Raw genomic sequence first — 17,034 nt, forward strand, 5'->3', positions numbered from 1 at the left:
TCGAAACTTAAATTGTTAGGAGAAAATCCAATCAAAAAGGTATAATTCTTAGTACAATATTTATTGAACCCTAGCAAGTGAAATTAGTTGTAATGAATAGTAACAGCCAGCCTCCTTTAAATCACAACACGAGTCATTATTGATTTAATGCAGTATTAAAGATATCTCGCCTAGAATTTAAATAGATCGACTAGAGAATATTCTAGACATGTTGTTAAAGTTAGAAGAAACTTAAGTTATATTACGTTACAGAAGTTTCTGCTGGCTTATGCAATCATTTTACCGACAGTCAGTTAGTCAGTAAGGGAGTAAAGTTAACGTTAGTCCTGAAGAATACATAATATTCCAAATTTCGACTTTTTTTCAAAAAAGATAGAGAAATTTAATTTTTAAACTGTCATATCAGCTTCATCATCAATTTTAAATTACTGGCTCATTATCAATATAGAAGTCTTCCTTTTGCAGTTCCAAGTGACGTTTAAACATACTCTGTAACACAAAATCGCAATGTCAATTTAAATAATCAATAAGTTTTATAAAAAATCAATTAGGTATAACGTCACCGTAGTAAAATCCGTTTTCTAACTGAAAATTAATGACGTTAATACCCAGCGAGCTTGGGAACTAGAGAGATAAATTTAAATAATTCCCCAAGAATTTTTGATGATTTTTGTTTAATTTGTCTCATTCATTGACCCATTTTGCACAAACAAAATATCAGTCGTTATAAATTTTGCAATTTTTTTTTAATTTCTCGAAATTCAACTAAATTCAATGTCCAAAACAAAACCCTTTCAAATGTAATTGAAAGCATTGAGTTCTTTCATATCATTTTTGAACTGTCACCGATAAAAAAAATTAAAAATTAAAAGTGGTCAACTAATATTTGACTCTTTCAAATGTAGTGCCTGATTCATGTGAAATAGAACAACACACATAGACAGTTTCTCCGTTTTTAAAAGTTGATCAAAATAATACGAGTAACACTTTTCTGCCCAGATTGACTAAAAAATTACCTTTAGGAGCAAAACTGAAGTCTCATCGGTAACGAAGTCAATGCTTACTTTTCTTCTTTAATTTGGCGTGATATTTCGTTGAATTGGAAACAGTTTATGTGCCTACAAAGCAAATTCCTATTTGATCATATTATTATTGCGCATTCGACTTGCTGCAACGCTAGTCTAGATAATCCTGGATATTTACCTTACTCGACAACGACGTTTAACCTAGCAACCATCAACACTGACACCCGCCGACAGACTCCTGGCAAAGGTCCGATACAATTTTCGACAATTTGTACGTCCGAATGCCGGCTCAGGTGTGTTTACTTGGTTTCTTCACGGAGATAAACACACCACGCTGTGTTTTGTTATTATACAACACTACAGTGTACATTTCGTTGCGCTTCACTGAATTTCATTCTTCTTCGCAGACGGACACGATTAAATTTATCTCCCCTTTTTCTGGGTTCCGCGCCACTCCACGACACACCAAGCACGGTTGTTCATTTCATGCATCAAATCAAACTTGATTTACTTATCGACTAGTTGCGATCAGTTGTTCTTTTGTTCCTTAGAAGTCCCCACACCACACACGGTTCGCTAATGTTGTCCCCCGAAAACTGGGTTGTTTTATAACGACGAACACAGGCACACACTTTGGGTGAGATCCGTAGAACAGACCAACCGAAAGATTCACGATTCCCTTTTCACAAATCGTTCAAATTCTTTGACATCCCAGCTACGATCCAGCGCGGGAGGAATTCCTGCCATCCACTCTTTTTTTTGCGAGCCATAAACGAAAACGTAACAACAAAAAATGTTGGAGCCGTGGGTGCGCGACGTTCGCGTCGTTAGTTCCCGATAATCCTCACACGACCTTCGCGTTCCACAACAGTACGCCTTCGACAGTGACTCGGAGAGCATCGGCTTGCCTAATCCACCCGCAACAACGGTTTGAGACAAACTGAAATGGATGTTTTTTTGGATTTGCTTACCAGTCCAACCCGACCCACAGCAGCCGAGACGAGTCAACAGCCAACTGACGGCGACTTGCTGAAGCTGAAGCTGCTTGATAGAGATTGTTGGCGCGCGCTCACCTCGCTTGCCTTGCAGAGTGTGCGGTTATATCCGATTACGATCCGACCAAAACATCATACTCCAAACAGCCTCTATCCTGTCCTGCTGCTGCTGCTGTTGTTAGCTGGCTGAAGACGCTGGAGATGCTCTACGACGTACGGTGCACGAGTCGAGAGCGCAGACGACGACGTCGGCCGCTCGATTGTACTTGGAGATGAACGTAAACCGAAGCATAATCTGGCGGCGAGGGTTCAGATCAATTGGACTTATGCTGCTGCGGCGGTCGATGTTTGGTCCCTAGTGCTTCTTCGGCTCTGTATACGTGCATGAACCCGTAGGGGTGCTCGAAGTAACTTACGACTGCTGAGACAACAACATTGCTTTCCTGTCTCGGTTGAAGAGCGCACTAATTAAGCTTATCTCTTATCTGAGTGTAACCTTTTCTATCTATTTAGCTTTTGCTCTTGTCAATTTATGGCGGGACTGAATGAAGCTGTTCGATAGTACCTTTAGAATGTTATTATTTATTATTTACCAAACTTTCTAATGAAATATTCATTTTTAAAAATTCGCAAAGGATGCTTGAGTAATCGAATTTGGTATTCCCATCGACTTACCTTTTTAAGAAAAAAACTTCGTTAATTTTTTCTTAAAAATTTAAATCGGTTTTCACTGAGAACAAACAAAGCAAAATTTCTACACATTTAATAAATTTATTTACACTTTATTTATACTTTCATCACAAGTATGGTAAATGAATCAAAACATCAATATGAGTGCATTTTTATTTCACCGTTAGATATATAAAAAATAAAGAATCAATTTTGGAAATAGAGCATAAAAATCAGTGAGATTTTTTATTTTTTCGTTTTTTAAAAGCAAAAATACAATGGTAAAAGCTCGTTCATTTTCAAAACGCGAGTGATTTTTTCACTAATCACTCACCACTAACTTTGACACAAAAATACCATGGATTAGACACCTTATTGCGATTGTTGCAACCTCGACTCAAGTCGTTACGTATTGGTATAATAAGCAATTATTAAAATCAGTACTTTGTGTTGGTTATATATCTATCTTTACTGTTTTGGAGCAAATTTTCTCTGTTGAAGATTGAAAAAATAATATTAGGTGCGCAACTTCTCACTGTTTTTTTTTTCCGAATAATATAGCAACTTATTTTGAAAATATAGTTACCTATAAATCATTCATTTTGCTTAACAACGATTACATTCATTCTTTGAGGCTATCCACGAATCGAACCATTTTTCGATGTCTTCATATAAACACTAAACTGCTTGTGAACCAATTGTGCCATCAAACGGTAATAATCGGCGCAATATCTGGGAAATATGAAGGGAAAGGTAAAACATCCCATTCAAGCGTTTCTATGTGAGTCTCAACGACTTTGGCAGTATTAGACCGAGCGTTGTCATGCAATAGAATATTTTTTTTGTGCCTCTGTTTGTATTGTGGCTGCTTTTCGCGCAGTGCTCGGTATAGTCGCATCTATTGAGGTTGATATCGTTCCCCTGTGTTGATTTCGTTCGGTTATAACAGCAATAACATCGACCTGGTCCCACCAAATACTTCTTAGCACCGTGTATTTTCGGCCGATTCAACGACGTAGGAGTATGACCGGGCATACCATTTAGTCCATTTTTCATCAACTGTCACGATGTGATGAAGAAAATCCTTTTTTACCACTGCGGAGGTTGCTCACAGGCGAAAAAACGACGCTCAGTGTCCCTTAGCTTCGAATCAGCCAAGTTCCTTGATTTTTAATTATTTCCTGAAGTATGCCATCGCTTGGAAATGGGTTAGTGGGTAACCCCTAATACCGAAACAAACTATTTTAGAATTTGGCGTGGATCATCATCGTACAATTCCTCCAATTCAGCGTCTTCGAAGGTTTTTGAGCTTTCTTCACGCGGACAGTCGTTATGATCAAAGTTACCATCTTTGAAGCGACAAAATCAATCACGACACTTTGTTTCATTTAAAGCAGCATTTCCGTAAACTGTTTTCAGCTCTCGATGCATTACAGTCGCAGTTTTTCGAATAAAATTAGAAAAGTAACACTTACTGAAAATGACGATTATTCGGCACAAAAGCAAATTTTTTCACACAGCTACAAAATCACTATTGTGTCAAAACAGTTCTTCACTTTTAAGATATGTCAAACTCGATCAGCTGGCACCATCTGTTGACATAAACAGGATGATTGATTTCTCATTAGGAGTATTTCTGGGCCTGATAGAGGGCCACATTTGATGAAAAAACTCTTCTACGCATATGTCCTAACGTTCATTGACTCGGAGCTATTCAACTTTGAATTTTCTTGTAAACTTTTCCATAAAGTGGCTCTAACTTTGAGTGTATACCCCTTAGAGAAGTTGTATTAGTTTCATTTGAAAGTTTAGAAAATTTTCTACTAGTTATAGATTCTGCGTGTCTAAATAAATTTAAAAATTACCGTTCTTGAGGCAAAAATATTCAAAAGTAGTGCTGTTTCAAACATATTTTGATGTTTTCTCTAAAAAAACGTGGTTAACATTATTGCTTTTTTAGCTTAATTGAACGTTTTTAGACGCTCTACAGTTCGTTATTTGATACCAAGCCCCTATCTGCTTAAGTTTTTTAGAAATTTTTATCTTAATACAGCATGTTTGATGGAGAACCTGCATCAACATAAAACTGGCAGTCAAACCACCAAAAATCCGGCATTAAAATTGAAATTTCTCGAATGATTGTGATATTTTACAACTCCTCAATTCGAACAGAATATGTTTTTATGTGTGTGTTCTGTAATAATAATAATAGAGTTAAAACAGCATTATCATAACCATAGGGCTGTCACAAATGTACAACATAAACTAGACAGGTGACAGGTGTGTCTGACCAGTCAGTCTTATTCGATGTAATGTAAATAACAGGAGGGTTGCATGCAAAGCCACGACCGCAAGGTTGAAGTAGAATACTTTTACAAGAAAGTTAACCCGGCTGCTTGCATGTCAGTCATTTTTTCTAGTAAATAAACTTTGACTAATCAGATCAATCGGATGTTGCGCTTTAATAAGGATTGACCATTTTCAATAATATAGTAAGTTGCTTGTCATGGTTGGGGCTTGACAATTTTTAAATTTTGAGATGAAATTTTTCCGGATGTAGTGATCATGACTAAAGGAAAAAAAAATCTGTACGTTTTGAGACACGGAGATAAGTAAAAATGTGAATTAACTCATTAGAAAATATTAACTCTCCAATCAAGTTTTTATTTCATCATGAAAAGGACAATTTGTCGTTCATTTTAGTATCGGATAAGATGCCGATCACATCTTTGCGTTATCACTGACAGGGCGAATAAAGTATTCCTTGTGATAAAGGAAATAATGAAATGCTGATATGACACTCAAAACTAGACGGCTCACGTGTTGTCAAAATGAGTCAACTTTTCATTGAATGCATTTACTAGTGCCCACTATCACACAGAGACTGCATCTCACTAAAATGCCTCACTGCATCAGCCGTCATCGATGCTGAGATCCGCTGCAACTAGTTCGCTATCCATAGCCATGCCACAGTTGTGGCCGCTATACGCTGCTATTGGTATCCACTGTCCCTGCATCAGCTGTCCCAGCTGCTATCGTTGCTGGAATCCGCTGCAACTAGGGCGCTATCCATTTCTACGCCACAGCTGTGGGCGCTTTCCGCCATCGCTGGTATCCACTGCACTGCTAGTGCTACTGCTAAGGGAGGACGACTACTGTTGTCGCTGTCTAAAACTATTATGAGCGGCTTCGGGTGAAACAGGGTCTATAGGCCAAATAGCATGTTTTAAATTGCAAGGTATATGATTCTGTCGACCGTGCTTGGGAAGCAATCATATAACGACCAATCAGAGGTCGAATTTTGGTTTTGACAAGGCTTGACTATTTTCAATAGTACAATAGTGTGAATAATAAAATTACAATTATCTTCTTTTGGAAAGAATCTTAGAAGATTTTTCAATCTATTGCTGCAAGAACGAAGGAAATCCATCGAGTACTAACCGATTTATTATCATTTGAAATTGGACATATTTTTCACTTTTTTCGGTTTTAGATTTTCATTTCACATCCCTATGTAGCCGAACTTCCTGAGAGAAGTATTCTACTTCAAAAATCATTCGTTAATAGATCGCTTAGCAGTACACAAGTCTTTGTGTTTTGTCATTTACGGAGTGAAATATTACATGGTGTCAGAAGTGAAAAATCGGAAAACTTTTGTCGGAAAGTTGTTTCACGGGTTCGCGTTGAACTGCTGGATAGTGAACAAGGTGGAAAATCGGTGAATTCTTCACCTCATTGGAATAAATAGTTTGTTCACACGTGCGAGGAAGAAAAGTGAAATGGCGTCGTCTCTAGAACAAAGACTTCCGCAGCCGCTTGACTGTACAAATTTGGCAGCGGAATGGCCGAAGTGGAAGCAAACATTTACTATTTACATGATTGCTAACAACAAGGTAAATGATTCGGAGCAAAGTAAGATAGCCACATTCCTGTGGTTGATTGGTCAGCGTGGAGTTGAAATATTCAACACATTGTTCCTGAACGACGGAAGTTTCGACGGTATGTTCGGTGGTATTGGTGATGTTGCTGATATGGAAGCTGCTGCGGGTGATGGTGCTGGAGTTGCTGCTGTTGTCGCGGATGGTGGTGCACCTGCAGTCGATCTTCAAGCGGATGTAGGAGGTGGAAATGAACATGCTGCTGTACGAGACGGTATTGCTGGAGCTGGAGCGAATGTTGCTGGTCGTCGGACACTTGCTGTCGTTATCAAGGCATTCGATGACTACTGTCTGCCGAGAAAAAACGTAGCTATGGAAGCATTTAAATTTAACATGATTACCCAAAAGGAAAAACAGACGTTCGGGAATTTTGAAACCGAATTGCGAACACAGTTGCAGTATTGCGAGTTCGAGTGTATGAACTGCCATACATCTTATGCGGATCGAATGCTTAGAGATCGTATCATAATAGGAGTTCAGGATAAGAAGTTGCAACTCAAGTTGTTGGAGGGAAAAGATGATCCGTTGTCCAAGGTTGTGGATATTTGCAAGGTGTTTGAAGCTGCGGCAACAAACAAACTGTTGTTGGATCGGAAGTATTTGGGACAAGCTGAGGTTAAGACACTTATAGAGGAAGTCTCAAAAAATTATTCAGCGGAGGTGGCTGTTGTCAAGCGCCACTGTTATAATTGTGGTCACGTCTTCAACAATCAGCATTTGCGTTTTTGCCCGGCAACGAAGATCAAGTGTAATAAGTGTGGAAGAATCGGTCATTTTCAAAAATTTTGCAGAGCTGGAGGAAATTAATCGACTGGCGATCGCCGTGCAGTAAAGGAGGAAGACAAGAAGAAAACAACAGTTAGAACAATCAGATCAATTGACTGGCGTGACTCAGGTAATTGTGTTGTGCACGAGCTAGAACAGCATGACAGTACTGAACAGGTAGGCTTATCAGATATATTCTATTGCAGAGACGATGGAAATGGACGAAGTGTCAATCGGATTAGATGGATGAAAACATTCTTTATTCATGGCAGGCCAGTTTCCTTTAAACTCGATACGGGTTCAGATATTAACTGTATTCCATTTGATCTTGTTAAGAGAATAAAAGTTAAGATAACAAGTGTTGATAAGTTCAAAATACTGGATTATAGCGCCAACGAAATCAAGGTCCATGGTCAAGTGACTCTGACCTTAGTGGATATGAACAAAGGTGAAAATCATATTGTCTCAATAATTGTTGTTGATAGCAATTTTGAACCACTGATGGGCCTGGAATCATGTGTGGCTTTGGGATTGATTAAGCGTACCTGCGCGGTTCAGTTTGGAAGTATATTGCCGTCTAATGTTGTTGAGTTTACAGAAATGTTTAAGCAGATGTTTGAAGGACTAGGTAAATGTCCTGGGACGTGTTCAATCGTCCTCAAGGAAGGTTCAATTCCATTATTGCATTATCGGAAAAGAATTCCATTCAGTCTGCTCGACAGATTGAAGGATCAGTTAGGTGAATTAGTTGATCAAGACATTATCTCACCAGTACAGTATCCTACGGATTGGGTAAATAATATTCAGATAGTGGAAAAAACAAACGGAACATTAAGAATTTGTCTGGATCCCAAACCTCTCAATGCATGCATCAAGCGGGAACATTTTCTCATTCCTACAGTTGATGACATTATGAGCAGGTTGTCTAATAAAAAAGTGTTTACTGTCCTTGACCTCAGGAGTGGGTTTTGGCAGTTGGATCTTGATCGCCTGAGCTCGGACTTGACGACATTCATGACACCGTTTGGAAGATTTCGTTGGAACCGTGTACCGTTTGGTCTTAATAGTGCACCGGAAATGTTTCAGAAGAAAATGGTTCAGATTTTTGGTGATATTCCTGGCGTGGAGGTGTATTTCGATGATATCGTTATCACGGGCGAGAATTATGAAGAACACGATCGTGTGTTGAAGATGGTGATTGAACGAGCAATGAAAAACAATATTCGCTTCAATGCAGATAAAATCCAGTACCGATGCAGTGAAATCAGGTTTATGGGGCATGTAATTAAGGATGGAACAATTCGACCAGATAACAAATACATTCGCGCTATTACTGAGTTTCCGACTCCCACAACAAAAACAGAAGTAATGCGGCTGCTGGGATTGTTTAAATACTTAGCATAATTCATACCGAATCTGTCAAAGAGGACCGCTCTCTTGCGTGAGCTGACCAGGAAGGATAAGAAAAGGGAATGGACTGAAGCACATGGTGGTGAACTCAAAGAGTTGCTGGAAATAATATCGAGTTCTCCTGTGTTGGCTATTTACGACCCGATAAAGGAAGTTGTCATTCAGACTGATAGCTCGAAGGATGGAATCGGCAGTGTGCTACTGCAGAATGGACGACCCGTGGCATACGCATCTCGTTGTTTGACTAAAAGTGAGCAAAGATGGGCTCAAATAGAGAAGGAACTGTTAGCTATCGTGTTCGCGTGTGAACGCTTTCATTATTTTTTATACGGTCGGGAATTCGTGGTGCAGTCTGATCACAAGCCATTGTCTACGCTGATTACTCGTGATATTGATGCTGTTTCACCTAGGCTGCAACGAATGTTTATGTTCTTACTTAAATATGCTGGTATGTCAATTATTTATACTCCTGGTAAAGACATGCTGATGGCCGATTGTCTTTCCAGAGCTCCACTTGGTGATCCAGTAACTGATAACTTGAATTTAGACGGCTTGATCCACTCAGTAACCCGTCGGATATGTCGGAGGATAACTTCAAGGTCTGTGTTGAGGCGTTGAAGAATGATGAGACATACCAGCGTGTTTGCAAATATGTGCGGGAAGGCTGGCCATCGTTACATCAGCTTGATGACCTAGCACAGCTGTTCCATAAGGTCAGAAATGAGTTGCATTATGAACAAGGGTTGTTATTCAAGGACCATAGGTTGGTTATTCCTACAGAATTACAAGATGCGATTTGCAAGTGGTTGCACGCACCTCATATGGGGATCGAAAAGACGTTGGCTCGTGCGCGGTTGCATGTTTTTTGGCCTGGGATGACCAAGGATATTTCAGAGACTGTAAAAGATTGCATGGTTTGTGAAAAATTTAAGCGCAACAATCAAAAAGAGCCTCTGATGCAAGACGATAAACCTGACTACCCTTTTCATAAAGTGTCCGTTGATATTTTTGATTATGCGGGTAAAAGTTTTCTTGTTCTGATTGATTCGTACTCTGGATTCATGTGCTCAGAAGTGCTAGTGGATAAGTCGGCCTCATCGATTGTGAGAACATTGAATGCTATATTTTGTCGCTATGGATACCCAACCGAAATACGATGTGATAATGTACCGTTTAACTCAGAAGTCTGTGACAAGTTTGCTAATGATTACAACCTTCGGTTTATTTTCTCTAGTCCAAGATTTCCCCAAAGTAATGGCCTTGCAGAAAAGGGTGTAGCTATTGCAAAGAATCTTTTGAAACGCCGTGTTGAGTAAGGTGCTATGGATATGTATCAACTAAGACTGCTTGAGTATAATGCAACTCCTGTTGCTAGTATGGGGCTGACCCCAGCACATTTGTTCTTTGGCCGTATAATAAAGACAGGGTTGCCAATTGATGCAAAGCTTTTACATCGTAATAACTTGGAAGAGTCAGTTATACAGGATCGTTTTGATCAGAAACGACAGAGTCAGAAGATCTACTATGATCAGCACGCAAAATCTTTGCCAGTGCTGAGTGAGGGAGAACGAATAGTTTTTAAAAAGAACGGAAAAGAGTGGCATTATGGGAGCGTTGTGCGAAAGGTGAATGATAGATCATATATTGTTGAAGACAGCTTCAGTAACTACTTCCGTAGAAACCGCCGTTTCATATCTAAAACCAAAAATAATGATCTCGATCCTAGTGAGCTGCTTTTGGAGGAACATTTTCTGAATCGCTTGAACACACCAAATAACGGGAGTATTATTCTTCCAAATGAGAGGGGTGAGTGCAAAAATGATTCAGCTCGAAATAGTGATCCTTCAGAAAACGAACTAGTTGATACTGAGTCACATTCAACTTCCTTCTATGACACTGCCTCTGATGGTTCTGGCTTCTTTGAAGGATACGAATCAGATCCTTTCGAAGGTTTCGAACAGCAGGAGAGTCAGGAGATACCGGAAGAAGGACTAAAACGAACTCGGAGTGATCGTCTAGTTAAGCCTCCACAGCTTTATGGCGAATGGGCTTAGTAGCGAACTTTTTCACAAAGGAGAAGCGTGTAATAATAATAATAGAGTTAAAACTGCATTATCATAACCATAGGGCTGTCACAAATGTACAAAATAAACTAGACAGGTGACAGGTGTGTCTGACCAGTCAGTCTTATTCGATGTAATGTAAAAAATCATTCGTTAATAGATCGCTCAGCAGTACACAAGTCTTTGTGGTTTGTCATTTACGGAGTGAAATATTACATGTTCACTGCATTGCGAATAATCGAAAATTGCCAACACCGTTTTGACGACACAAATTTTGTCACAAAAATTTGAATTCGGAAACCGATGAATGAGAGATCTTACATTTCTGTATGTTACTGTTGAATTTGGTTGTTGTCGGTTAGCTGGTTCTGGGCAGATTGCCGAAACAAGTTCCGGTGAACATAATGTATAATCAATGAAAAAAATTGATACTCGGCAAGCCTATCATGTGGCACTTTCAATCATATTCATAACGAGTTTCATCGAAGCCAGGATCGCATTGACCACACCGGAGCATATTCCAAATACCACCGGGAAAGCAGTCAGTTTTGTGACTTGATTCAGTACATTTGACACCTCTAATAACCCTTGGAATCATTCATAAATCACAGAAGAGCTTGAGTGCATGGTTCTAAGTCGATTAATTAATTTATATAGCAGCAAGTTATCGGTAATAGATGGAATATATGTGTCAGTATCATCCAACTAATCTCAAACCATGTCGGGCTTACCCCGCTCACTGGGTGACGGTGTTACCCCGACAGCACATATTTTTTTAAAAAGAGTATTTCTACTAATTCATTGCTTCAATTTATCTTAGATCGAACTTCTGTGATTGCTAACAATACAGGCAATAAATTGTAGAGCAACGAAAAATTATTTTAGTCTTTTCAAATGACAGTTCCACTCACGAAAAATTACATCCGTTTACGCATCAGCTGCAGTTGCGTATCCCAAGTAACAAAATGGGCTATATCTGAGTTTTTTAGTGCTAGATAGAACCAAAATATAAAACCTTCAATGCCGACAACGCGGCTCTAAAGACCTATTAACAACAGCTATATACATGTGTCATGGCTAGTTGGCCCAGGTTTATTGCAGTCATTAAAACTTTATATGCGCTCCATCATAGGATCAAACGTTTTTAATAGGCCGATTTGCTGCCATAGAATGGCCTCGAAAATTTAACTGAGATTTATTCTCCAAATTAGTGTAAAGCAACCAATTTTATCTTGGCTTCATTTCTCAATGACAACGTTATATACCAACAGTGTCGTGAAAACAAAAAAGTGCAAGTTTTCTTTCTATAATGATAAATTATTATTGTCATTCAAATCGATCTCGTGCATGTAAAAACACATGCCGTGAAATATTTATGGTGAAACTGGCCACAGTTTTTATCGTGACTACTGCGCGCCGCCGTAATTATGTAGGAAATGAATATTCAATTAAAATTTTATTCCTCTGCACTAAGGTGTTGATTGGTTAAATGCCATGATTTGTTATATTTTGTTAAATGTATAACTTAATCCATCATTCGAATTTCGAAACTACCCTGTGGTATCGGTAATATTGTAAAATAAAATGCTGAAAGGGATTGAATTTCATAATTTTGTATTTTTCGCATTCAAGACGACATGTTGTTTTCGGATAAACCCTCGAACGCATTCAAAATCCTCCATCATAACTGATTCTCCTAATTTGGTCAGAAAAAAACATATCTAAAACCAAACAAGCCTATCAGGGTATACATCTGCCTAAGTAACGATCATCAAGTTTTATTTCAGCCACAATTATAGCCTGCAGGTTTTAGTTTTATTTGATCATCAGAAGGACTATCATACAGCTTCATGCATATGACGGTTGGCATAGTATGGCTGTAAAGAATACTTGCGGATCATATTTCATGGCTATCAAATAAAACCAAAATACAATCATAGACTTTAATGTAAGTTAACATAAAACGAAAACAAAACAATCCTAAGTCTTTGAAGCATTTTGATTGTTACTTGGGATGTTTTGTCTATTATTTTGACGTTTGACGTTTCATGGTGGCTTCGATGTGTCTTAAAATGTCTAAAATATTAAATACCAACACTTCACATATTCCAAAACACAGTTAATTAGCGTTTCCTAGTAAAATCCTAGGGTTGACGGTCTTACCCTCAGTGCCGGGCTTACCCCCAGTACCCCTATCTATAAAAGATACGCAAAATAACGTTATGTTCAATGAGAATTGAAAATATAAAGTGGTAAGCTCCACCGCAGATTTTAACGTTAATCTAAGACTTCAGATGGCTCAGAACACATTTTTCATATTTTTTGCGAAATATGAAAAAATAGATTGAAGCATGCCATGGTTGGAATCGGACGTCAAAATTTTCGCTTGCGTGATATTTCGGATGAAAATTTCATTCATGAAAGTGTGATTAATTCATTACACAGTGCAACAAAAATTGACTTTTTTTTCTGCCTTGGCTTCTATATATAATTTTTTTGTGTATTTTTATGCAAAACTAAATTTCCCCGAGTTTGAACATATTTCAACTTAAGGGGCAACAATGGCGCCATTTTGAATTTTTGAGAAACCGGCAATTTTCGATGTTTTTTCGCCGCCATTTTGTTTTAAGACCAAATATCAAAATTCTAAGAGTTTGTCCACATATTAGCATCTTTTTACCCATCTTTTGAAAAAAAAAACAGATCTTAAATTGGACAAAAACTTGAGTAAAAAAGTCTCAGAAATCGAATAGTAGGTGTCTGATCTACGTAAAATGTGAGGTGCAAATCAAGCCTAATTATAGAATCCGAAACGCGCAAACTGGTTTGGCTCAGGTCTTAAAAAGTCTCACGGCATCGCGGAGAGAAATTTTTCGATGGTAGGTATAACTTACACTAGTCTCAACGGCTTGTTGATTATAATTAACAAAAAACAATTCATGCGGCGAAGACGCATAATCGAGGGCAAGGAACCGTGGCGGCACAAAGCCGCCGTGGTTTCTGCGGTCCGAGCCGGCCGCCGACCCGCCGTCGGAAGCGGTGGCCTCTCGCATACAAACAACTGATCTACTGGTTTTCTAGGATTATTCAAACAGGTTTTCTTTCCCTTAGTGAAGTCCGAACGAGCGGTAGCGAGTAAGGACAGCATACACTCTGACAATAGAGTCGGCCAAAGGCCGCGAGTGTGTGTTGTTAAAAAGAAAATAGACCATTTTTTGATTCTGCCATTCGTTATTCTGCCTTTCGTAATTCTGCTTTTCGTGATTCTGCCTTTCGTGATCCTGCCTTTTGATTTTCTGCCTTTCGTAGGAGACCCTGTGAAATACACTAAAACTATGCCAAAACCGGTTTCGTAGAATCACCGTTTTGAGCTCAGTTTTTGTCCGATTTAAGAACTGTTTTTTTTTTTTTTTTTTTTCAAAAGATGGGTAAAAAGATACTAATATGTTGACAAACTCTTAGAATTTTGATATTTGGTCTTAAAACAAAATGGCGTCGAAAAAACATCAAAAATTTCCAGTTTCTCAAAAATTGGCGCCATTGTTGCCCCTTAAGCTGAAATATGTTCAAACTCCGGGAAATTTATTTTCGCATCAAACTTCATCAAAAAATCATACATAGAAGCCAAGGCAAAACAAATGTTGCACTGTGTTATTAACAGTGTGATGAATATGGGGGCGCCGTGAGATGAATAATTGAGCAGTAATTCAAGTGATGGTTATGTGTAACGTGACTTGGTGTGCAGTAACTAGTTAAGAAACTTTATTCAGCAATAATCCAGATCAAGGTTGTTAATACGATAGACTATCGTCGATAATCGTCATCGCCGTTACCGATAACGTATGGTATCGTTATTGACGATGACGATACCGTCTTCAAACATTAACGATATCGGTGATAACGATAGTCACTAGATGTTATCAGCTCACTAACGCCTTATGCCAGTTTTGTTTGCTGTGGTAGCGAATGGTGTACGACTTGATCAAAAAGCAGGCACGGGGTGAGGAAACGTTTTTTCACTTCGGAGGATTAGAGACGAAACATCACTAGGCAACAGGAAGAAACTTTTCCTTATTTGTTTATGTTTCCCTTCAGGAAAATAAATTTCTCAGTTTTGATTGTTTTTGCTTATGATGCGCGTTTTAAAGCACAAATTCGAATAGAAAGGTATGTAGCATTATCATATTTGCATTTAAAATGCATCTAAATGTTATATCTAATAAAGCAAAAGATGGTATTGCAGTGGATGGTAATAAACAAACGTTATTGATTCGATACCGTCGAGTAGCTATCGTCATTGACAATGACGATAATGTCTGAAGACGTAAGCGTCATCGTCGATAACGATAACAGGCGGTACCGTTATCGGCGTTTACGATAAATTATCGATTAACAACCTTGATCCAGATGAGTATACCTTATATCCGATGTAAGGTTATATGTTTTTTCGCTGATTCATAAGTGCAAAGTGATCGAACTGAACGAACACATATTTTGTGCTTAAAATGTTCTTTTTCCGCAATTGCTATAACACCCATTGGTTGATTTGAAATTTTCATTCCAAATTTAATCTGATGACTTTCCATTCCAGTTTCCAATTCAACTTAACGGGTCGGTTTCAAATCCCATTGAATACTTTTTTTCAGTTCCTCCTCTGTGTGGACTCATCACTGCGACCAGAGACATTTGATCTATTGTGATATTGCCCAGGTGTTTTCTGTATTCCGCACTTCATATTATTGACAGTATCACTATTGAAGTGAATGATACGCTTTTCATTTATATCCGTGCTTGTGTGTGAGAATTTACCCTTTTGTTTTCAAGCTTACTGCTCTACTATACCGAGCCTTTTTCTATCCTACCAATATCGCCAAATTACAGTTGCCTGAACTGAGGCTACACCTAAGGTTTCTCTCTGGCCAGGTTAATTCTAAGAGAGACTTATTATGTCAAGAGGAAGGAGTCTTATCAAAACCACTTTCCTCGTGCCAATATCGCCAATAACAATTCCCTGTAGAGGATAAATATTCCTGAGATCAGTGTTATTATAAGAAGGACTGTTTTTGTCAAGAGGAAGGAGTCTTATCGAAACCTCGTTCCTCCTACCAACACCGCGTCACAATCACAATTCCCTGAAGAGGCGCTCAATACTTCACCTCTAGTCAGTTTTATTATAAGTAGGACTTAAATTTTGTCAAGAGGAAGGAGTCTTATCGAAACCTCGTTCCTCCAGCCAAAACCGCGCCATAATTCCAATTCCCTGAAGAGAACTATTATACGTTACTCAGAATAGTTTTATTATAAGAGGGACTTTTTTGTTAGAATGAAAGATGGCAGAGGTACTATAGAATTCAGCTTGAAGGAAGGGTATGTTGTGGAGAGCCTGAGAATTAACCCATGTTAAACTCCTTTGACAACCAAATGGCCTGATTCTACTAAGATTCGAACCCATGACCACTCGCTTATCAAAGCGGACTCTGTAACATTGCGGCTACGAAGCTCCCTCTCCTTTTTTCAGTTGGATTTCAGAGTTGCATTCATCTACGTGGCACTTTTTTGTGCTAAATGCTGAAAAATATCAGGGAAATTCATATTATATATCAGAGAATATCAGGGAAAATCAGGGAATTTGACTTTGGAAACTTTTTCGCCACCCTGTCTTATGCCTTGTTCAGACTACGCCGCATATCACCTGATATCGCCAGATGTATCAAAACAAAACAGGTCAAGGCAAAAACAAGACAACAAAAGCAATGTAATTAGGATAGAGATGTCAATTGGTTGACTCGCACCAACGCGAACTCTCTATGCAATTGTCAAAATGTGCGGGCTGAGAAGAGTGAAAATCTTTTCTTCCTTCTTTTTCGCATGCAAAGCGAATTTCGAAATTTGTAGGGTTGCGTCAAATGTCTTTTGGCCGTGTTGCCAACTGCTACAAATCTGGTTTTAATGGGTTTTCGAACCTGATATCCGCGATTTCATGTAGCCGAGGTGATATCCGATGACAGCTCGATTGTATGGGATATCAGGTGATATGGATGGTGATATGGCCTCGATAGCACGAATCGCCTGATATCAGGTGATATGCGGTGTAGCAGGGTGTCGAAAACCTGGAAAACCAGGGAATGCCAGGGAATTCATTTTTCGATCAGGCAAATCAGGGAATATT

The 17,034-nt window shown here is 38.7% G+C and overlaps 1 protein-coding gene across 2 annotated transcripts in view; it reads right to left on the reverse strand.

The window, feature by feature from the left end:
• LOC129721326 (uncharacterized) overlaps positions 1-17,034 on the reverse strand; it is a 142,823-nt gene that overhangs the window by 69,445 nt on the left and 56,344 nt on the right. The gene's annotated exons all lie outside the window — the stretch shown is intronic.

This window comes from Wyeomyia smithii, chromosome 2, assembly GCF_029784165.1.
Source record: "Wyeomyia smithii strain HCP4-BCI-WySm-NY-G18 chromosome 2, ASM2978416v1, whole genome shotgun sequence".
Taxonomy (NCBI): domain Eukaryota; kingdom Metazoa; phylum Arthropoda; class Insecta; order Diptera; family Culicidae; genus Wyeomyia; species Wyeomyia smithii.